Here is a 26118-nt window from a genome sequence, read left to right as displayed (position 1 = left end):
ATGCCTTATGGCCATTTTGAAAACTTCAAGAGACAATTTTGATCAACTCAATAATAATTGATCAATGCAGCAAAGAATTATTACGGTCAAAACACATTCATGTGCACTGATTTTACAGTTTTCTTTAAAATCATCCAGAAAGTTGATGATGCAAGACCAAGTCAGTTTTAGTGCATTAGTAAATAGAAATGTCTCCCAACTTGCATCATGTGCATTAGCTTTTAATGCAGCTAAATCTAATCAGTCTAATGAACTGCATTTAAAGGTATGTTTGAAATCATGTCTGTATACAAATTTTTTTAATATGTGCAACAAAGAAAGAAAAAGCTTGCTTTTTGTTTGACTACATCCTGTCCAGTGTTGCTGTGTGTATGAGACATTGGGTATGGCTTGAAGGAGTATTTGCTCTTGTATCTTATCAGAGATGCTTCTAAAGAGCCAAATGGTTGGCTAGTCTTTCCTTTATCTCTCCTGTGCCACTTCTGTTCCCTCGTCACCTAGATATAATATAGTTATACCTTCTCTCTCTCTCTCTCTCTCTCTCTCTCTCTCTCTCTCTCTCTCTCTCTCTCTCTCTTTCTCTCTCTCTCTCTCTCACACACACACACACACACACACACACACACACACACACACACACACACACACACACACACACACACACAAAGAAATACTACATGCTCCTCCTACTGTTATGACAGTCTTAAGGTGCAAAGCAGAGAACTTCAGAGGTCAAAAGGTTATCAGCTTCACCTTTGGCCCTGGGTTTCCCAGAGTCCCATCCCCTTGGTAACCATGGAAATATTTTTCCTTATCAGAAAACTGTTAGACCTCTAGCACGAAATACTAAACATTAGAGGTTGACAGAAAAATTCTAGGTTGACAGATTTATCACTGTTTTGATTTTTGCAATGTTTGGACTCTAATTACTAATAAACAACACAACTCTCTCTTTGGGGAGTGGAGATATTTATCGAGTCTTCTTTACACTGAAACAAATCACACAACCTGTGTATGTGTACATACATACAACAAAATTAACAGTGTACATCTGAGGTTTATATGAATTTAGAATAATCAAAGTTAACACATGATATTCCCTTTTGAAATATGATTTGTAGTCTATAAGCAAAAAAAAATAAAAGCAGGAAAATATAAAATCTTTTGTACATTTTCTGCAAAGAAGACAGTTTCAGAGGAATTTAAAATCCACTTGTTGCCAATTTTTTGGCAATCTATCCATGTTTATTTTAACAGTTGTCCAAACCAAACATAACTATCAACAGAATGAACTGGATCAATGGTGTTATCGTGCACTGAGCTCTGGGTTATCTTTTGTAAACAGAAGAGTCAATTTACAAACTGTTCATCTCCCTAAACTTTTATCAGAATGTTAAGGTAAATGTTAAAGAGCTGCTACAAAGTGTGATAATCATGTTTACTCAGAAATATTAATAAGCTCATAATCCTTGTTTAAGCAAATTTTATCATAGGCAAAGCAATTTACCCAATGATATGAAGCCTATAGCTGATGTGACAAACACGTGGTAAGTTAATAAATTTTACTTTAAGCCCCCTGTATTGTCAGCAGCTGCACAGTTTTGGCAGAGACAGCAAAAATGATAAGAATGAAGGGCTGAGGATAAGCAAGAGATTCATACAAGCATACATAATAAGGATTCATACTGTATACAGTAATAATACAGTAAATGTTTTAGACTGAGACAGCCGCACTATTCAATGTTCGAACAGAGATGCTGAAATCCAGACTGGGAAATTTCAATAAAGCCTGTTTATGTTTCAACATGGCTTCCACAAAGAAAATCATTAGCCTTGACACTAACTGCAACAGTCATGTGAATGTCTAAAGAGGTTTCATTTTTCCTTCATTCATCTATCTGCTCACTGCAGTAAAAATGTGCAGAAGAAAACAAGTGTAGAGTGAGAACTCATTTACAACACTTTAGCCTAAGGCAAGGGATAGAGGGCATTAGCTACTTTGATACACTTCCTCACCGTGTCAGCGTTTGCTCTCGTAAAGTTTCAATACCACAGTGCCAAATGCTCAAGGAGAGGTTTTCCACACTTATTTTATGCTACTCTGTGTCTTGGTTGTTCTCTCATGTGTCAGTCTTCGCTCATCAAATCAGCATCAAGTTAGAGTGTTATCTGTTCTTGTGCTGAGTGTCAGCTCCTTGGAGCGATGCCGCAGATGCTGTCGGCTATCGCTGCTGAGTGTTTATGTGTGGGTGGTTGCTGTCAGGGCAAAACTATGGTCGCTTGAATTAAATCAAATGATTAGTAAGAATTTCTAGGTTTGAATGGTTGCATGAATGCTGTACATTATACAGCATTCACACATAATAATGTTGTACGTGTGTTCGTGTTTGTGTGTGTGTGTGTGTGTGTGTGTGTGTGTGTGTGTGTGTGTGTGTGTGTTTATACAATTCCACAGGTTTCTTTCAGCTCCTGCTCATTAGACCCCGACCCCTCCTCACCCACCAGACTCCTTCTCTTAATGCAGCCAGAAGGGCAGAGCTGATTACATTACAATTGTTTTCTCAGTGTCTGGACTTGTAGCTGATCCAGGCCAAGTCCAAAATGAAAGTACCCTGAAAGTACACCCCCCCCCCCCCAAACACACACACATACACACACACACACACACACACACACACAGTCTATGAAAAAAATCTCACCAAAAACCCTTTATAAAACAGCATATATGAAACAGCATTTCCTTTTACATATCCTCGTTTTTTGGTTGAACCATTCCAAACCTGAAGACACACACATGCAGAGGTAAAATAAAAAGGCTGTTTGTTAAATACTTTCAAATGTTAGCTGTGTCAACTACTTCTCAGTTAACCTGTCATTGACTGTCGACAGATCAGCACCCGCCACATTTTTTTCCTGAGCCAAAAGTATGAGAAATGTTCAGTTTTATCATAGCATTCTCCTCTGTTTTTGAAGCTAACTGAAAACAGGGGAAATGGTAATCATCACAAGACATGTGGAGCGATGTGCAACTGAACTTTTCCACCGGATTGCACCACGATGTGAAGGCCAGACGGCCCCCTTTGTCCTGGCAGGGAATGATGGAGTGAGTGTGGCCCTAATGGAAGGGTCATTGAGAGTTCAGAGAGGGAACGACGGCTGATATGGAGCATGCGTACCAGCTTGGCTCTCCACTACAAGCTTGCCCAGCTGCCACAGCTTGAGTGATGAGCCTAGTAGAGCACTCATGCACTCTTCACAATGTTCCCCCTGGCTCGGCTAAGACCCTCTGGCTGAGAGCCAAGAGTGTGAGAACCTTTCTCCAAAATGGTCTCTGCATGACAGCTCGGCAAAAAAAAAAAGATGCCCTGCACTTCGGGTCCAGGGTTGTCAGTCAAAAGCACGTACTCAGTTGCTCACTTTGGATGCCCTCTTAAATATTAACTTAGTAGTAGTAGTAACTGTCTACTTTCATTCTATAGAACCCTTTAACAATTTTGGACATACATTTTGAAAAGGGAAAATGAATACTGAAGGTTTGTATTTTTTAAGGTTTTAAATTCATGTAGCTACTATTTATTGTTAAACGCCTCAAACCTGTTCCTGCTCCAACAGGTGTAATCTGATTTCACAATAGGATTAATCTGTTTATATATATATATATATATATATATATATATATATATATATATATATATATATATATATATATATATAGACCCAGATTAATCCTACACATAGTCCTACATATAGCCCAAGATTAATCCGATACATAATCCTACACAAAAGTATCCAATACAATAGATTTTTTTTTTCAAATATTAACTATATATGCTCTGTTGTTATATTAGTCCCAGGTCTTCTGTGTTATATCTTACACTGGTGGTTTTACTAGACAGAATTATGCAGATGTGTCATGTAGGTTAATGATGACTTAAATTAATGGTTTAGGGAAAAAATAAACGTACAGAAATTTTCCACTCAAATGTTTTCAATCAGCCAAGACATGTTTGCCGACCACATTTGCTCCTCTATGTTGCTCTGCAGCTTAACGTTGGTTATGAGATTAACATTGCTAAGAACTAATGAAAGCACCATGCAAACTGCATGCAAAAGCCTTGCCGCTTCAGTGCAAAACCAAAGAAGCTGAAGAAAATTTGGACACAAAACATTTCTTGGCTGATGGACAGTGTTTGAGGAAAAGGGAGAATTTGTGTAAATTTGATTTGCCCTGAACCGTTCCTTTAAAGCTCTATTACTGAGCCACCACATTTCAGTGGCATTTAGGTTGTAATTTGAATGAGTTCAGCCTGACGCACCACTTCTTTCTCGTGTCGTTTGGCTCAGTGCCAGGTGATGTCAATTTGCAGGTAACCTGAGGGAATGTAACAGCGGCAGAGGGAGCACAAGCTTCTAAAATTACAGCTTTAAAGTCATCCATTGATATGACATTCCTACCAGATTCAGATACAAGATTCACAGGACAGGACAAAGAGAGTGAGCTGGTTGTAAGTGAAAACAAGAGATGAAGATTACTTGTGTGAGAGACACTACTGCCTGTTTAAGTGTTCAAATTGTTTATAGAAATGTACTATAATCCATATAAGCAAGAGAATGTTGTGGGTCATGCAGTCTGCCATAAATTATAAGTGAGCTTACTGTGAGTGTGTACATGTGCATGTACGTGTGTGTTCTTAAGTCAACCTGAAGGGAGGTCTCCAACTGCTTTATGGAACACAATTCATCACTTACACACACCTCTCCCAGACTCCAAAGCTCACAGCACTGAGCAGTTACTGGAGTATGGTTTATTATATGAGTGTTAATGTGCTACATTTACGAGTCGGTCAGGCCCTGAACTGTAAATCTAGCACCTTTTACTACCTGGATCACATAACAGGATATAATCACTGTGAGAATATACCCAATAATAGCTAGGATAATGTTTGTAGCGTTTGTAATATTAATATCACTAAAATATATAGGCCATTAATAAAGCATAATAAAATAAAAATGATACGGCACTAAAACCATGTACAATGCCACTGATGTGGACACTTCGTCCAATGCTAATGTAAGTGTCCCAGCAGGGAGTGTTTGTACAGTTGGCAAGTGACACATTAATGGCACAGTCATTGCTTCCATTTTTTCCATTAATCATCACAATCAATTTGACTTGTGAATTATGATCCATTACACCTCCCTCTACCTTCTTCCCATATTACCCACCAGTTAGGCAAGTGAAACATGAGAAGAAGAAGGAGTGCTAATCAAGGCTTAGCGTGAATTCCAGAGAATTCATCGCGGAGTGTCAAGGCCTAACTAAATGATGAATATCATCTTTTTTAGTCACCAACAAAAGGAATATCAAGTACAATGTAAAACTGTCAAACTCTATTAAAGGTTTCAGCCAGAATGAAACCAGGCAGCCTTCAGACACAATGGCACTTTGGACAGCCTATACCTGCCCAGGCATGAGCCCAGATTTCCTAAGATCACTAAGAATATTTTTGGATGGTCACAGGACAAAGGTTAGTGTTACTCTTGGTTTTAAGCTCAATTTAACACTGCAAACCTTAATATAGTTACTGAGAACTGTTTATCAAGGAATTACAGTTTTCATTTCTAACCCAAACTCTAGTAGGAGACACTAGTTCTCTACCAAGAAAAGAGATCTGTGCATTTTAGTTTTGACCATCTTGATCTGGGTCACAATAAGTATTTGACAATATTGCAAAAGACAGTCCAAGAAATGGCAAAAGTCAACTGGAGTACTGGAGTCAACACACGACTATCCAGTGTCTTGTTGAAATGAAGAAGAGAATGGGATTGATTTAAAATGAGCTGGTCCTTGTCAGTTGTAAGACGCACTGTAAGCAGATACTTACTCATAATTTCATCAGCGCATCTCACTGACATTACATAAACTACACAAATAAAGGCTTTTAAAAGATACAGGCCATTCCCTAAGGGGTCACACCTGAATGCTTTTCTATAAGCATTTTTACTTACATTTCCGTACTTGTCAAGTGAGTTAGTTTTGCATGGCAGGTGAATGTTTTGCATGAGCGAATGTTTGATATACAACAGATTGCAAATGATAATGTGCATTAATGCATTGTTGGTGTCTGTCTGTTTTTATCACTTTGAACGTTTTCATTTCCTCTTGGCTAGTGTATGCAGCTGTGTCCATCATTTTATGCAATCACATGTAAATGTCAGTGCTTGTGTGTTCATACTCTGCATTCATAGAAATGCTCAGAAAATATTATTCATGTATACATTCACTAGCCACACACACACACACACACACACACACACACACACACACACACACACACACACACACACACACACACTCATGTACACATTTATTCACAGTCACCAATCATGTATTTGGTGTTTATTGATTAGAGTCAGTGCTGTTTTACATCACACTAATTTTAGCTCAACTAGGTCAGTGGAGTCATTCCTCTTCCCAGCTTCTCTGCTCCACTCATATAGAAAAGAAACAAAGAGAGAGAGAGAGAGAGAGAGAGAGAGAGAGAGAGAGAGAGAGAGAGAGAGAGAGAAAGAAATATTTTGCAACTTCTCATCTAGGGCCGTTTTGTAAAATCATTTTTGCCTCTGCACCAAACTCATACAAGCATACATGACAGTCTTTAAATCCAAAAGAGCTGTCCTAATTTTATCTCTTTACTTCCAGAATGACATTGTTCCTTCGCATTCCGTTCCCACTCCTTCTCACTCCTTCCTTATCTTTTTGCATCCCTCATGTTTCTCATTCTCCTTCCTTCTCAGCAGTCATTTTAATAATGATCTTTAACCTCTAGCCTACAAGAGCCAGACATGAGGAGTACTTTATCATTCTTTCTCTTCGTTTACATTTCTTCATCTTCTGCAATCTATCTCTCTCTGACTCTGCAATTCATTTTTCTGTCTCTGTCTCTGTCTCTCTCTCTCTCTTTCTCTCTCTCTCTCTCTCTCTCTCTCTCTCTCTCTCTCTCTCTCTCTCTGTATGTCTGTTGCTCGTTAAGACTACAACAAGTTCACAGTAAGCTACTCAACCAAACATTGTTCATTACCAGTATCTATTTCCAGTGCACTGTGCACATTAACCCTCAATGTAAATAAGTAAAAAAAGAAACTCAGTTACTGATTCTCATTACTAAACTGGACCATCAGACTCACTCTGGGCTCATAAAGTAACCTTTATAGCTTCAGCAATTCTTTCATAGAATTAGTCACAAAAAAATCTGTTCCACTTTGTTCCATTTTGTTTTTTCAATGTCATTTGTATGTTAATGGCACACACCTTTGATAAATGCTACCACATTTGTTTAAGAGTGCATTGCTAAATTCTTGTCAAACATTCTGGCTAATTAAAGAAATGGTGCACCACAAAAAAAAAATGGAATTGTAACACTATATTTTAGAAGCAGAGTACTGTACTTTTTCTTTACAAACCCGAAAGTAAAAAATGCGTACAGTTACCATAGCTCAAACTGCTTGTAACCTAAATCACTACATGTAATCTTAAAAAGACTTGCTAATCAGGTTTTAATGCTGCATGACATACTAATGTTTGTAACAATGGACAAAAGTATGTTCTATAGTTACAAACAAAAGTAGCAACCATTTTAAAGATGGTTTCACCTTCTCACTTAGCATATCGTTTAGATTTACACAGGAAGTGTATTCTGATATATAATGTTTGTCATATGACAGATGGTTAATGTTAATGTTCACTAATGCATTTTTAGTGTCTGTAGCATATTTTCACCCCCACCACCATTTTAGCCACAGACTGTCTCCTGTTTGCATCTATGCTTGTCATTTTAGCAGAGCACATTTACATGTGGGTGTTTTTGTGCACATAGTCTGCATGCTTTCAAATGGTCTGCTAACACAAGCCACTAGAAGCTGTCATCCAGCTCTCTTTATCAATTACTTATTGACTAATATTATTTAGCCAAAATATGTCTTATAACAGAAGTCCAAATAAGTTCTACAGTTTGCACCAAAATAACTACATTCACACGATGTGAAAAACTTTACACATTGTAAGTGAACTATACCTTTAAGAATTTGATTGCAAATGTTCATGAAGCATGTGGGAAATTGTTTACCCTTTTAAAGTGAGGAAACACTTGTGGAGACTTCCTGTGGAGGCTTAGTGTTACATAAATGCCTTAAAAGAAATCTAATGGAAACCTATGAAGAAATAAATCACTAATCAACTGTGCCCTTTCAGTTTTCACAGATAATACAAGTTACACTTGTAAGAATTTGATCAGAGGCTGAGTGCTGCAAGGTTTCAAGGTAAAAAAACAAACAAACAAAACAACCAATACAACACAATAGTGTTTTTTATTATTATTATTAACCCTTTGGTTCTATTTGCTGAAAACAAATCTAGCTTTACAGTGAACCTTTTACCTGCTACCTTCAAATGAATGCACTACAGGCATTAGACCATCTAGGTCACCGTTTTGCTGTAGGTTCCCTGAGGTAAAATAGCTCTGCTATGCCATCTCTAAACCAGAGATGCCCAAACTAGGGCCTATGGGCCAAAGTGGTGACCTTTGATTTTGCCCATAATGACATATGTGAAATGAGGGGGTAAGGGGGGGGCTATTGGAAAAGGAATAGCTTCATTAGGCATTTTTTGTACAATAAATGAAATTGTTTCACATTTAACTATAAGATTAATTGAACTAGAAATTTTAAAATAAATCTGTATTAGTTAAGGATATTACAGTCTTATGTTTTCTATTAATTTCTTTTTCAATATTAAACGGTAAAAAAGGAGCCCATGGCAACTTTAATTTTCATATAATGTTTGCTATAATGCAACATTTATTTTTGGCCAACAGCGCTCAATCAAGTTTGGTTTTTGACACTTCATTGGAAAAAGTTTGGGCACCACTGCTCTAAACTTGCAAGTAGAGAAAATAATCAAAATAAATATTGCGAAGCATGTAGCTATTTACTGGCTAGTTATTGTCACACCCCATACAGTCATGTTCACTAGCAAAACTAAAAACCTGCTATGCCTATTACTATAAGATAAATGACAACACATAAAAAGGTCAAACAAAAACAGGGCACAGTTGCTATATCCACTACTATGTCGCTTATTGCGCTTTCAGTTACACTGCGTATGTTGAAGTATTTTGTTTATTTCACTACTGATTTAGCCTTAAATTTCATTCTCACTTTAAATTACTCATAGCCTGTAATTTTTACCTTGCTAACCTGTCAACAGCATAAACAGTAGCACGAAATGCCTACAATAACACTGCTTATTAATATAATACTGATATTCCAAAGGCCTTTAAAAGATCCTTAAACATATCAAAACATTTTTATCAGAGACACTAAAATATTACAGTATCCACTCTGTTATTTGAAAAGTTGATCTTAATCATGCCCTGATATGAAATTACAAACATTATGTCTTTCAATGCTGTAGTGAGAACAAACGGCAAATGTTTAAAACTTTCCAGCAGTCACAGATTAATGGACAAATTGTTGCTGTGGGTCTGAATGTCTACACAGGGAGCCTATTAGAAGGACAAATAAATTAAGTCAAAAGTGCGCAATCCTGCAGGCTGATTAAATGGCTATTAAAATGACATCCTCACTTTACAGTTGGCTAGACCACAATATCATGACCACATGATGATATGATCATTGCTCTATAAACATCAGGGTTCATAGGAAAAGAAATGTTGAAACACACTTGCTGAGTTACAATTATATACCATCTGAATACAGAGATTGTTATCATTTGTAAAGAAACCCAGATATCATATATTATATGAGGTGGAATGAATCCTAATGAATGAGACACAAGGAACACAGGAAACTGCAGGAAACCCACATGGACACAGGGAAATAATGTAAAACTTCACATACAGACAACAACTGACCTTTTAAGCCGTGTGGGAGTATATTAATATAAAACATAAAGTGATGTGCCAATCATACCCTCAGCATGACAACAATGCCAGTGTTACCAAAGTGTGCTCTTTACTCTACATCTCACTCTTCATCTTGAACACACAACCCAGAGAGTCTGATAGATTTAGTCATAACCTGTATAGAACTTAATCAGATAAGTTATATGCAAATAATCACAAATTAACCTTGGTGCAGATATCAGCCATATTATTTTGTATTCACTACATTCAGTCATACTGGGGGGAACAGATTGTGTACTCCGACTTACACTAGACATTCTCTTATTACAGTGTGTCGATGCGGAACACTTTACGAGTGAAGCTGTGTCTGAGTGGGTCTCATGGCTCTTAGGTTTAAGTGATCACCACAATATGTAACTAAACCTTCACAGAAAAGATTGCTATTACAGCAAAAGCCCATTTCACTCCCCACAGAGAGTTCAAGCCAGCAAATAAAGCTAAGCTAAAAGGTCTACATTAAACACAGACATAAAGGAGAAAAAAACACGGAAGAGGGTTTCCTTCCGCTTCCAAACCCACTGCGGGAAAATCATGAAGCTTACAGCAGCCTCTTGACTGATGACGCAAAGCTAAATCACACCACTTCCTGTCACGGCCCTGGCTGAGATGCCGGGGTTGTGAATTATTATGATGCATTATTAAACTCTAGCTCTACATGACATCAAGTTGTCTGCCAATTTACGCCTGAGTGATTGTTTTATCTCGTTAATTAATCTTGGTAATTCATATGTCGGCACTCTGTTTTTGAGCCATGCTGAAACTGTAAGTGCTGCTACACACAGATGCTGGTTTATCCAGACTTTTGCATTTGGGTGTTGCAGTCGGTTTGATGAATTATGGAGTCTTGTGTTTTACAGTTCCCAAGTTTAAGATCTATTATTTTACTCCACCTCCAAAGGCAACAGATGAGCTGTCTTGAGTGTGAGTATTGTTATAACTGTGTGTGATGTGTGTATATATATGTGTGTTTGTGCGTGTGTCAAACTCTCCATCAGGAGTCATATTTGTGCTTTGCTTTCATGGAGCTGTTATTGTAATCTGATATGACTGAGGATTCATTGCCAGTTCATGGCCTTGGCTAAAGAAACTTAGCACACTGCACTGTCCCCTAATGGACGATAAGCGTAACAGCAACATGAAGCTCCCATCCCCCTTCAGGCTTTCGAAGAGCTAGCAAGAGCTTTGAATGATCATGCAGGGACATTATCTATGTACAGTGAACGAAAAGCCACGCTGTTTCTTTAGCAATCAAACACAATGTTACACAGTCCACCTCATGCATAAATACATGCAATAAAAAGTGTTCACTTTTCTTTCTTTCTTTTTTTTTTTATACAATCTTTTGCACTCTGCTGTGATTTTTGCACACTCTAATATACACCCTGATGTCTGTTAGCTAGAAATATTTATAGTCTCGACACATACTGTATTTTCATATTTGTCCATCACATTTTTAATCCCTAATAAAGTAGTTTCTTCCAATTCAGAGAGTAATGCTCTCACCAAATCTCTTTTACACAGAACGTGGAATTGGGCTGCATTTGCATGGCACAGCTGTTTTGCATGCCAGATTCATTAATCCTCATGTGTAAATGAAAAAGGGACAAACACTTTTCACCCAGTGTACATTCTGTTGCACGTAGTGTTTCAGTAGGTTCTGATGCACTCTTGAGGAATCATACTTATCATAGTTTTATGCCATCCATGTGTCATATTTCTCTCTCTATTGTAAACTACAGTACTTAAAGATGCCAGAGTAACTGGGTCACCTATGATTAGGTCATGTGTGCTTGAGGAGTAATACATACTCAGTTTGTTAAAATATATTGAGCTATAACTATTTCTGCCACTGGAAGCATCTTGGTGAATAATTAAAAAAATAAAATATAGGCTTGTGAAATGGCTAATGATTGCATTGCTTTAAAACATTCTTGTGATACCAAGTATTACATTGCAAATATATACAAATTAATAAGAAATATTTAAGATATTAAAATAAATAGATAGACTGAGTAGCAAATAAGACTTAATCTTGTATGTTTTAAACTGATTTCTCTAACAGTTAAGTTTCAAGGCCCAGGTACAACTACAGGCTTAGTCAGCTCACATTAAATCAGCATTGCATTACAAAACATAAATAAATCCAGTAGACCAGACAGTAGATGAGCTGATGAGCCGATGAGCCATTTGTATTACACAGCAGCACTACATGTTTAATCTACAACTTAAATGAAGCAAGCTGAAGCATGAGGAACATGTACTGTTGGTGAATTAGATGTTGAGCTTTGAGTACTGAAATTGTGTAGTACAACCTCATTGCACAACATTTAGCAGTGATGCTGTTACGACTGCATGCTTATCTACCTGCCTCCCTAAAAATTAGTTCATATAACAATTAGCATTATACTGTATATGGTGAAGATGTATTTGTTTCATTCAGTTTTCTTTAGGGTTTTGTACCTTTAAGACACAATAGTTAGAAAGCATTGGCTTAAAAAAGGTTCCAGGAATCAGTGAATTTATTAATTTCAGTTTACTGGTAAATACTAAATAATGAATTGTCCTGCTCTCTTTGTTGGAAATTTTAAAAGCAGCACAAAACCAGTTAATAATATACCAAATCTTCCCAAAATACAAGTAATATTGTGAATGTTTTAAGATTTAAGATTAGATGTTAAGTGGAAAAGTTATCATAGATTTAAACTTTACACTTACACAGTACTATTTGACTCCATCTGAGCCTAAATCTCTAACAGGCAAAATGTCTTACGTATACAGTACATACATAAAGTTATCTTCAGAAACATCCTTGCTGGTATCCCAATGACTTAGTAAAGAGTTAATCTATTTTTTTTAGGTAAGAGTTTCTATGCTTGCATTTATTCCACAGGCATTCTCATACTGCATTGTTAGCTTTGATAAAGAAAAAAAAAAGATATTGTTCTGTGACATTGTTTGTTTTCCCAACTGTACCACAAAATATCCTGTTTCCTGCCTTTCGATTGGCTAGTCATTCTAATTTGAACAACAAATGTCCATATTACATATTTGCTACGACATGCTAGAAATTAGATTTGAAGAATATCTAAGTCCAATGCAATGCTAGACCACAAAATAACATATTGCATGCTTGTTTTATGCTACAATGCCTTATTAAACTTGAAAGTATCCTGGAGCAAGAACACAATCAGCAATTAATACACTTACATCTTGTCCAGTAAATATTTGCACCCCTCGCCCAAAAGTAAACTACAAATCTGATTTTAATGATCAGGCATTTTATCTAACACAAAAAACTCAAATATTAGCAATACCATGGTCTTAACATGCAGTTGGAATGGATTAATTCTACTGAGAACATTTTTGCACTGCCATCCTAGCACTAATGAAACTTTTAGTCAGCACCAGCTCTGTATGTGAAACCGTTTGCATCTGACCTCCACACAATGGGAATGCAAAAAAAATGGGTGCAAGCTTGTCACTCAAAAAAAGTGAAAAACACATACAGCTTTGACAACTTGCCCAAGCAAGTTCTACAAGCAGCCCTCCTTTAAACAGGCCCTTGGCCAGCTTTGAGCCTCCCCTGTCATGCCTACAGGTTGCTGTTGACTTTTCTCGAATCCCCAAGCCGGGTATTTATCCAGGGCGTCTTATTTTTTCTAGAAATCTGTCATTTGCTTTCATCATTCTTCTTTAATGAGAAGGTACAAGTGCTTGTTGACCTCGCTGAATGAGTAATGCCAAACCACATAGCCCTAAAAAAACTGTCAGAATAGAACTACACTGACTACCTTCCACTGCATTGTGTTGGAATAACTACCACTCAAAAGCCAGTTTAACTCTCCACAGAATAGCTTGGGTTCACTTGCAGCTACTACAGGTTTACAAATGAAAAAAAGTGTAGATCAAAGGATATGAGTATGATCTCAAGTTTTCCCCTCCCAGGCATGGTGAAATTTTTTTTTCTCAATAGTTATCTATATCATCCATCAATTACATACTTCCATAAATATTTCAAGAGTTTTAAGGTATTATTAACCTGATAGACATTTGCAACTTGGAGTTATTAAACACTTAAACAGTATTTTACAAATGAAGATATGCACGTAATTATAAACCTACTGTCAATCAATAAACCGGAAACCTTGGTGCTTGAGTTAACAAAATGATACAGACACTGTCTTAGTCAGGAGAGCTAATTCACCCTTGTCAGCCATAGCAGGCTTTATGTCAGACAAAATAACTTTTATAATCAATTATATATGACAAATGATAAAACACCCATATATTTTAGGTATTTGTCCTACCACAAAAATGTGTTTTTCCATTTTTCTCATACGTCCAAGCTTCTCAGAGCTTTGAAGCATATTTCTGTTTTTGATTACTAAACCCTAGCACATAGTTAGCAGAATTCTTCTGCCCTTAGTGGAAAGCCTGCATGACCAAAAATACGAAAGCGTGTCAAATTGTACAAATAAATACAATTCTGTAAATGTTTTAATATACACTGTGACTTTAACATTAATAACAATGGAACATAAAATGAAGTGAATTAGTTAATGCAGATGAAATGTTGTTCTTTAAACCTTTGCCTTATATAAGAGGAGAAATATTTGCGTACATATATGCAAGTGTAGAAGAATGATCATCCAAGTGGAAAATATATCATACCTGCTCAGCTGCCTTTGATCAAACTAAACACCTCATCATCTTTATAACATTTACCAAAGCTCTGAGGACATCCTGCTGGACCACCCAACCATCTGTCCATAGCATTGACACATCTGAATAAGGTTTTCTCTTTCATTACCTCTTCTTCTATTCCTTTCATTTTGTTTCGCTTTTCCGAATGGTAACATCCCTCAGGATGGTTACATGAGCATGCCTTGCTGAAATGTGGAAAAGCCTTGATGCTTTCATTTAAGTTTTTTTTGGAGAGCTTTCAGTGGGATCATACCCCAGGGAGGATGCAAGATTCCAAGCTTAGCATGCGTGTGAGCCGTATCATTAATCATTAGCATTGGAGCATACTCATCCTTACTCCAGCTTTGCACACAGTAGTCACTTTTTAATTCCCCAGGAAAGGTGACCCGAATTTATCTATCAGAGGGACAGACTACCTCAGTGGAGAAATAAAAGCAGGAGGGAAGGGGGAATAGAGGGAGTTTCTCAAAAAAAAAAAAAAAAACATGGGAAAGTCCTATTCTGGTCTCAAAGCTAAATATAACTCGCTGTTTGAAGTTTCTGGTCTGCTTTTATCCTCCTTTAGTGGAACTTTGGGGCCATAACTTTTCACCAGGCTGACATGTATACTACCACGTTGTAAGATGTTCAAGTCACAGTCATGCAATTTAACCACACATATCAAAACAGCTTCAGTCCAGGGACTATGGCAACGTAAAGCTTAAGTGAAAAAGGTGAATCTGATCAGCGGTCAATTCTAAGTACCCACACAGTCTCTGAAGTATTGTTACTATGGACTCTGTCTGTCCCACACTGCCCCTGCAGGTCATTATGCACACTTCATCACACTTAATGCAGTGAAAACTGCAGACTCCAAACCAGGACCAAAAGTTTTCCTTTTCGTTGATAGTGTTCAAACAATAGGCCTTACAAATAAACACCTTTTTATCTTTGATTTATCCTTTTACAAAAAAATAAATTGCTCCTAAGGTCCTAATATAAGAATGCTGACTTGTCTAACACATACTCCAAACACAGCCACAGGCCTGGATATACTCCAAGCCAAAAGACAGATTTACTGTATATTGCTATAAACATTTGATCCAAGGCAAGTTTTACCTCAAATTCATTCATAGCTATTAGGTTTACTAGAGTGATCCTAAATCACGAACCTGGCTGCAGTATGCACGCTTAATGCTAGATCTCCCATGCTCTTCAGCAAGATAAAAAAATTCTTTATGGCGGCTTACTATTATATTGTCCTGTCTTCTGTTATGACTGATTTATTTATGGCTTTATGAGTTAAAATTAAAAGGCAAATAGAGTGTAAACCTAACAAACGACTTCATAAAATTGCAATAAACATACATAGCAGACAATTAGCTTTACATTCTGCACTCGTGTACATCAAGCAAATAGTGAAAGCTAGTGTTTACATGCTGCGTATATAAACACATATAGACTAAATATGTCACATTAAAAATATTTACCATGAATGAGCTTCACTGTAATTTCTGGTGTAAAGAGGCATAATTGAATATCTTTCTTTGCTTATTACAATAACTATTTAACCAGTCATATATACATACAAATATACTGAATAAAACAGATTAAATGTGCCTTTTTAATCTTAGTCTTTAACACTATTATATAAATAACAGGCATTTTAAAATGCAAAACAGAAATAAAAATGCCATCCTGTTTTTTAACACAGGATCCTTCCCTCAGCATTTTTATACCATGACCCCCTATAATCTTGTGACTCAATTTTAGAGTTTGCTGTTCAGCTCAAAATGATTAACAACATTGGGAATATGTAGACAGTTGTTTAGGCAGGAAAGCCAGAATTAATATCTCAGTCAATCACGAGTTAAATAACAGGCAGAAAATACTGATAATATCTCTAATGCTGTTTTAAAATGTTTGTTTAAGAGTCAGAAAAAGAAAAAAGGAAAGGAAATGAAGGAGTCAGGATTCTACAGATAAGTTTGTAGCCCCAGAGCTAACAAATACAAAATAAACACTCAGGAGGCTATTAAAACATTACTGTAAATGGTTATTAAGAAAATATCTTTATGCCTATATAACTCTCAGGTACACCTGCGTTTCAATCAGGCTTAATTCAATAAACGGTTCCATTTGTTAACTTTCGGAGGTTTTCCGAACTTGAAAGGGAACAGCTTTAAATGTCTGAGCAGTTTTGTTTTCATAAAGAGTACAAAAGTTATTATCCAGTTAAAATTTGGAGACAGGCAGACCTATGGTAATATTTATCTAACATCCAGCAAGAATTAGATATTTGTACTACTGACCAGGTTTACTGGGCATGGATCATAAACAGTAAGACAGACAGACAGACAGACAGACAGACAGACAGACAGACACACACACACACACACACACACACACACACACACACACACACACACACACACAATCACACAATCACAGAGGCACACACACATACTTATCTCACCTCTGCCAGGCTGCTGCTCAAAGACCCCAAAACACCATTAGAATTCAGCATGCCCTTCTGTCCCCTGGCACACATCCCTATTTAAGATTAAAAGAAGCTGAACCCAAAGCTCTTAATTAATGACAGCCATTACTTTAGTCCACTGAAAAAATCGCTCTAATTTAGAAGGGGGGGGGGGGGGGGTTGTTAGGACACCCTCCAGAAAGTTGAATGATGTCTTTAACACTGAATGACAAGGCAGAACACAGTTCCAGCAACATAAATGATGAAAGCACTCAGGAATAATAAAGATGTTCTTTAATCACACGGACACATTCTTGTTTTCTGCAAATAAAAATGAGCTTTAAAAGCAAAACATCTTGGATTTGGGTCATAGAGCAAGCAATGACCTAAATGATGCTTTATCAGTGCAAATGAGCGAGTTAATCCTCTGAACTTTGTTCTGTTGTAGGGCACTTAAGACAGTATGATGTAACAGTAGTGGACTGAGGCTTTGATTGTTTAAGAATAAGGATTAAGTTGAGATTAACCAGCTTTTGGTTTCTGACCTTAGACTTTCTTTCATCTCTGTGGTCAAGTGCTTTTCTCACACATCTATGACATCTTATAACACTCTGATAATGGTCCTGTCAAATAAGCGTTCTCACTTCCAATGACAACTGTCATTTTCAACAGTAATTTCCAGTTAACTGTTCTGTTTACGATATAAAAAAGGTAAACTAGAACTTCACTTGTTTCATTCTTTAAGTAGAAACTTGACCTGTTCCAATGACAATAACAATAATGCCTGTTTTCTGATTTGATCCTTGAAGGCACTCATGTTAAATCAAATCATTTACTAGACTTGTTTACTGCACTGCCCCCCACTGGTCTTTTACAAGAACCTCAAGTTCTTTAGACCACATTAAAGGCACTCTGTCTGATAAATGGCCTTTACAAAGACTAATGAGCAGTGCTCTAGTTAGCAATGTAATGACACATTCACGGATGCCTTTTAAATAATTTTCCATTGTGCTCACGTGCTTACGCAGAACTGAAGTAAATAAAAGAGGCATACTGTGGTTTTGTAAGCACACCTATTATGTAGATGCAAACGTGTACAATGCAAACACACATTTGCCACACAAATTCGGAGTTTTATTTGTTTTCTCTGCACCTCAGTGCTCAAGGAAATCAGAGTTTATTTATTTATCTTCATGGAACATTCAAAATTTGTTTGTAAAAGTTGTTCAGAGAATATAGGCAGGTTAGTGTGTGCCACTGTTTAAAACGTACATGTACCAAAGTTAAATCAACTGATGGGACAACATGCAGGAATCCAGATAAAAACATTAAGAAATTATATCTAAAATGCATGTTCATTGGAAAGAGTGATACAATGTCTTTACCAGAATAGGAACATAGATGTGTGTGTATATATGAGTATGTGCTTGCATATATTTGTGTGTGTGTGTGTGTGTGTGTGTGTGGGTGTGTGTGTGTGTGTGTGTGTGTGTGTGTGTGTGAGTGAGTGAGTAGTCCGATGACTCAGGGCTCTGGAACTGGGCAGAATAGAGGAGTTTGAATAACCCTCATGCTCTCCACTCAGTGTCACTCCCTTATTTGCTTTCCTCTTTTTCTCTCTCCATCCTCTGTCTGATTTCTACTGAGCAAACATGCAAAACACACACACAATCAACACACACAAATTTTAAGTGCATTGCACACAGGTGTGTACATACTGCCAAGTAAAGGAAGCATCCACATTTGTGCACGGACACACACACACACACACACACACACACACACACACACACACACACACACACACACACACACAAACACACACAGGTGTGTGGCCACAAATGAGTACAAAAGCAAGTGCACCAACAAAGAAGGTTTGACCGTTCCCAGGTAAACAGTTAGCACAATGGCCAGGAGTGTCTATGTATAATTTTGGGCCGCATGAAGTGTTACAATCTATAGCAAGGTCATAAGGAAACATCCTCTCTACCCATACATAATGACAATGGTGTTGCTTACAACAAATGCTCAGGTTTAGATGCCACCATAGATAATTATATCTTCCAAGTGGTTAATTTTCTATTTAAATAAGACACATGGGTTGAATTCAGCAAGACCAGAAGAGAACAGAGTGTATATCTGCTCTGTATATATGAATGTCAACGCACATGAAAGTAAATCTAAGAAGGAGTGTCTCGGCCCTGATAGAAGCCTCTTAAATCACACTGAGCCGAATATAAACCAAACTTCAAACCTGGCTTTGCAGTGAGAGGCCTATGAAAGGATGTCATTGTCCTTGTTTCAGCTTCAGCATGCTTTCTGCATTTCAACATGTTCTCCATCAGTTACGTTTAATAAAAAGCAATATATGTATTCAGTAATACAGCTTTGCTTCTTTTTCTCTCCCACGTAATTCCTTGCCTCATTCCTTCCTTCCCTACATTCCCTTCTCATATATATATATATATATATATATATATATATATATATATATATATATATATATATATATATATATATATATATATATATATATATATATATATGTATGTATATATGTGTGTGTGTCTATAAATGCCTGATTGATGTTTATGTATTGGAAGCAAAGATTCATCTCTCAGAAATGAGCCTGTATGTTTTAAAAACACACTCTGTGCTTCCAGTAGCCAAAGCTCTGAATGGTGTCATTGAAATACTGGATGAAGAGATCGACTGGGCCGTCTCATCCTGCTCACACTCAAGACACAAGGCTCGTTTATTCCTACGATTAATTTTAATAGCATAGTTAATGCTGTTTACAACATGGATGAGTGGGATAGAAAAGAAATACAGCCTGGAGATGTTAACGAGCATGCTGAAAACCCTGAACTGAAACCTTTGATGGATGTTGACTAGCACAAGTTGCCAACATGCTGCACAGTCTTGCAATTAAAAAAAGGCAAAACTTATTTTTATTTATTTATTTATTTTATTTATTAAAGTAATAAAACAATAAATAAAATAATGAAAAAGTGTGGTTGTAATTATTAAAAAAAATTTAAATAAAATGTAAATATGTAGTTTAATTTGGAAAGCAAATCACTTTTTCCAAATCACCCAATGCATTTATTCTCCCATTTATGCTTGTGTAGTTATTGTTTTTTTTTGCTTTTTTTTGTAGGGAGAAAAACACATAGGAATCAGTGTTGACTCTGACAGGGGAAAATAGCTCCCACAAGCTGCTGTCAGTTGCAGTTGAAGCTCAAATCCTTTCCCCGACCTCACAAATGTCAACAACACGAAAACTGGAAAGCAGCTGATTTGATCTTGGTCCGCACAGGTCGAGAAAAAACATGTATTAGACCTCATGTTTATAATACTCTACTGTTTTGCTGGAACACAGTAAATTTTTTGCCTTATTTAATCTGCAGATTCAGAAATCATTTCCTTGTTGGTTTAGCTGACTGCTGGAATAAGGAATTTGAGGATCTGCTGCCCCTAGAGGCCAGTTATAAATTTGTTTTAACAGCACAGAAACTGCAGCAAATCATTTTGGAAAAACAAATAAACATATAAATAAAGAAGACACAATAATCTTTCATCTTTAATCTTTACTCATACACACACACACACACACACACACACACACACACACACACACACACACACACACACACACACACACACACACACACACACACAGACACACACACAAATTAAGGGCACACACAGAGACGTTTTTTGTATTTCCAGGTATAGACCAAATAAGTATATCTTCCATGTACACTTTAAAGGCAGACAAGGTGGGCGGTTACAACCTGAAGACATAAGTACAATAATACAAAACTCTCCAGCCGCCAAGTGCTCCTAGTCAACGAGGCCATAACTCCTAGCTTATTCAGCATCTCCAATAAACTCACATAATAAACATAAAAAAATTAAATAATTAAATAATTACATTAATCAAATTCGCCCACTTTGTATAACTTAAAATAATAATAATAAAAAAAAAAATATATATATATATATATATTTTTTTTTTTTACCAAATTTAGATGAATGGGCTATCATAGATACAACCTTTAAGAATTTAAATAAATCTGATAATTCCAATGATGTCTCAATTTATCAGATCATATTAAAAGGTGCTGCATGTAATTTATTTATATTATACAAAATTGCTAGCCATGTGGTATGCCAGATGGTAGGCCTATGCGGAATCCATGCACTCTGTATAGTATATCTTCGGAGAATCTCAACCCAATCCATCTACAGTGGAGAAGATTTAGTTTCTGCTTCCAGTGTCAGAAGTGAAATCAGCTCTCCTTTCTCCTGATCGTAAAGCCCTCAAGCTGTCAGAACGTCCATTCACAGAGACACACACCTGGAACACACACACCCACAGTGGTTTTTCTTTTTAATTTTAAATAAAGCTACCTTTATTCTCAGGGTGCCTTCCTTTATTGTTGACTGTATTTTTTTTGAGTACATTGTTGCATGTATGCATATTTGTATCTGTTTATTACATAGTTATTTTATGCCTGTAGTCAAGTTTTGGCAAAACAAATGTTAATATTTGTAATGCCAATAAAGCAACATCTTGAATTCTTTTCTCTGAGAGAGAGCGAGAGAGAGAGAGAGAGAGAGAGAGAGAGAGCGAGAGAGAGAGAGAGAGAGAGAGAGAGAGAGAGAGAGCGAGAGAGAGGATTCCTGTTTGATAGAGCTCTCTCTAGTGGTATAAGAAATACGAAGCAACATCTCATCTTTCCATGGCTACATATTCCGTGACTACACCTTCTCTTCCTCTCTTCCTCAGTTATATTCATTGTGACATGATAGCCTCATGTACATTGATGTTATACAGAAAACATACTGTAAGCTAATATATGCTTACAGATATTCGGACAATCAACAGTCATGAAAACAACAAGCTCACTGGACTTCAGAAACTGTTAGACATTTTACATGCTGGAGACTTGATGGAGGCACTAAAAGCACTAACCCCTGCACTTATCACTCACATGTCCACTCTGTGCTCATGGCTCAGGGATCGCATGTCAGCTAGGAGAGCACATTACTAGAGTTCTGCTGAGATCTGAACCCACAATTAAGCTTTATTAGAAGTTAATCTAAGTAAACGTAGCTAGAACATGAGCTAAGGTTCTGACAAACAAAGCTGGCAGACTGAGTGTCGTCAAAGCTGAGAATGCTGTGTCACTGTGGAACATCTACAAATAAAAAGGCAGAAGCATTTATTCTTTTTTGCTAATTTGTATGTATGTATGTATGTATGTATGTATGTATGTATGTATGTATGTATGTATGTATGTATGTATGTATCTATCTATCTATCTATCTATCTATCTATCTATCTATCTATCTATCTATCTATCTATCTATCTATCTATCTATCTATCTATCTATCCTTATTTATTTATTTATTTATTGAACCCAGCCATTTGGGTTGCACAAGCCTCTTAGTGCTGGTCCCAAGCCCGGATAAATGTGGAGGATTGCTTTAGGAAGGACATCCAGCGTAAAGCATGTGCCAAATCAAATATGCGGATCACAAATCAGAAATTCATTCATTTATTTATTTTGATTTTAATTATAGGGCAAATCCAGTTTGAAACCTGTTCTGAAACCTCTGATTATGTTATCAACAACTACATATAATCCCTGATCAGTATTTCTTTATTATTCGACCAAACACAGTTTTAATGAATGCGCAAGGAAAAATTTATCAAATTATTTTATCTCACTTTTATTTATTTTTGCATCATTTTATACTGCAGTCAAAAACCAGCAGAATGACTGACACACACACACACACACACACACACACACACACACACACACACACACACGCACACACGGGCACACACGGGCACACACACACACACACACACGCACACACGGGCACACACGGGCACACACACACACACACACACACACACACACACACACACACACACACACACACACACACATACAAATAAAAAGCCGTCACGTGACTCTGACCCAAAACAATGCATACAGAAACAGAATTTAATCTTGAAACCTATCAGACATTAAAAGCAAAAAAAACATCTGCTGCAAAAGCAGAGTGTGACACTAAAGACAAAAAGTATGAGTGTGTATTTAAATGAGCAATGTGTGCAGAACTGAAAACTGGCCAGATCAGCGAGTCCTCAGCTGCAGGACAGATTAAAGTCAGCGCAAATGACACTGCACTTGAAGAAGAGTGAAACGTTGGCATGATGATGGTCATTTGTATTTTGTCTTCTTTGGTCAAAGACAAACATGTATCCAAAGCTAGCTGGTTTCAAGCGACGATATCCCTGCCTCCCAAAACTTTAGGCTTTTAGATGTTTTTCAGCCATCAATCCATTATCATCTGGCAACCTCTTGTTTTCATGATGTGGTAACTCTGCACTAGAACTTTGCTTTGGGCTTTTTGACCATTGACCTCTGCCATCCAGAAAGTACACATAAATGTCCCAATGTCAATGTGGGCACTCACAGACCTTCAGGATAGGTGTGTCCAATGTCTATTCATCACACCTGCCTTTGATCTATTATAGGTGACACTACAATTTTCACTTCCATATTCTTTGGACTGTTCACATTCCAGCTTGGCACAAGGACAGAGCACTAATTTCCCCAAACACACATCTTGGTTTGAAGCACTTTCTACAAGCAGTGTATAATAAACTTTTTATTCCTGTATTCCTGATTTGATTTACTGTATTCATGGCTAGTGAAAACAAGGCAAAAACAATGTGGTAAGAGGGAGAACGAGAGGGAAAGAGTGATAATATCTATTATTTCATATGCTCCATCATCCTCAATCGTGCTAATCAAAACATGACACTGGGAATTCACAACACAGCAAGATTTATTTTGTACTAAATATTCCCTTATTTTAAATCATGTCTCAGCAGTTTTCTATTCTCAGTAAAGGGGGATTTTAAAGTGTACTGTTCCTTGTTACTTTTTATTGTTGTGTTAATATAAATCCTTTATAAAGAAAGATGTATGTAGTGTTATTTTGAAGCTTTACTCTTAAAAGTAATTCAGCAATGTATCTAAAAGGTAAATTTTTTTCACATTTCTGTATAAATGATACATTATTAAGGTGCAAATTCTAACAACAACAAAATACATAGTAATGGTAAAATGCTCCATTTTTCTAAAAGAGAATTCTTGTTTTGTCAAATGACAACATTTTTAATTATAGGTTTGCATTTCAGATAAAGGTTCCACCATTAAAGAGGTCAAAGCCCAAATTAAGGCCGTTTGAATACACTGGCTGATGCAATCTGAAAACATGCTAGCGAATAAAGTCACCAAAACTCAGCACCTCCACCTTAAAAACTCTGTTTGTGCAGGGCCTAAGAAAAACAAAGATGCTTTGTGCGCCGGTGTTTAACCTGTATACACTGTTGGTATGAGTGAGTTTGTACGTGCTTGATGCACGTTAAAGAAATGGAGGAAAGAAGGGTGGGTGGATTGATGCATGTGCACACGCACATTGAATTTCAACGCTAGTTCAAAATGAGTTCATATTCTTCAAGTTGCTATTGGCCCACCAAGCTTGCTGTCAGAGTGCAAGGTAGATTACCAGCCAATCACATTGCTTATCACATTCGCCTTAATGTCTGTTGCAAAAGCAAGAGATGTGGCACCCTACTCCTAACAAATGCAGTTACACAGGTTTGATTTCCGCAATGGAGGCCAACACCCAAACCATCCTTATGCTGCCACCTGACGTCCAAGCCACGCAACATATCTTCATTCCAGCTGCTTTTCTCTGTTCCTCTCTTTCTTTCTTTCACTCTTCCATCTTTCTCTCTCATTTCCCTCCTCCAAGCAAATCCAATCCAATTCACAAAAAAAAAGCATGCAGGAAAGATAGCATCATTAGGACGCCTACCGCCCCCAATCAAACACACTCCCTTCCATAGAGGGCAAACAAAGTTCAGAGTTCATTTGTTGTTCACCACCCTCAGCAAATGACTGATCCACTGTGTTTAACCCCCAACCCAAGGTGTCTCATTACAGCCTATACACGAGTAGCCATAGAAAGGGGTAGAGGAGGAAAAATCTCTCAAAACGGATAAACCTTACATGAATATGAATCTGACAACAAAACATTATAATGACTCTATCATTGGATAAAATTTTCTGCTGCACCCAATACAACAATCCCCTACAATACTAATTGCTCAAACATTGTCGAAATATTGTGCAAAGGTTTCAAGATTAACAATCTCTCTTGTTTAGCGAAGTGTATGAAACGGGGGGAAGAGATGGCAAAGAGCTACATAGAGGTTACAACGGTAAAGACAAGGCAGTGTATTTGCTTGCATGAATGTGAGTGTTGTTGACCTGGTTTTGAATTCGAATGGTGACCGGCTGGTTCAAGTTCAGTTCATCAGTTCATGCCGTGTTCATCAAAAAAATAAAATAAATAAATAAATAAACAAGGTAACTGACAAATCATACAAAAAGTTGCTGCAAAAAGTACCACTCAAAGCATCACTTGCAATCATCCATGCTTTAAAAAAAGCAATAGAAATAAAATATCTTAATAAACATTACCTAATATGACTAAGTATTATTTGTACACCACTATTTATTTCCTGGAAATAAACATACATAATATGCTACTCAATAGCATAATATGCAAAATCGTACATAATACACAAAATACTATTGCTCAAAACACATCTATTATTTAAGTGCATTAAAAATATGTTTTCATAGCATCTATTGTTTTAAATATATTCCATAAGTCCTAAGCGCTCATTTTTTGTTCATAGAATAATAAAATTTATAAATTCTGGTATTGCACATGACATGATATTACACATTACATTATTTGCAGCATTGACAGTGTGCTGAAAGATCAACACACTTATGAAAAGATGAAAAATTGGTGATGTAGGGGAAACGCAGTTCATGGGTTTACCACATCATGAGTCTGGTACA

General features: G+C 36.9%; 1 long non-coding RNA gene across 2 annotated transcripts in view; it reads right to left on the bottom strand.

The window, feature by feature from the left end:
- LOC310739583 overlaps positions 1–26118 on the bottom strand; it is a 50897-nt gene that overhangs the window by 4932 nt on the left and 19847 nt on the right. Inside the window, exon 1 of one of the 2 annotated variants that reach the window (XR_014537428.1) lies at positions 17143–17208. The exons of the other annotated variant lie outside the window; for it this stretch is intronic. This is a non-coding gene — a long non-coding RNA (uncharacterized lncRNA). Of the gene's footprint in view, positions 1–17142; positions 17209–26118 lie in introns of those variants that run through there. 2 annotated transcript variants of the gene reach the window in all.

The sequence above is a fragment of the Silurus aristotelis genome, assembly GCF_946808225.1.
Source record: "Silurus aristotelis genome assembly, chromosome: 17".
Classification (NCBI taxonomy): Eukaryota; Metazoa; Chordata; class Actinopteri; order Siluriformes; family Siluridae; genus Silurus; species Silurus aristotelis.
This window is presented reverse-complemented; position numbering and strand designations above follow the sequence as displayed.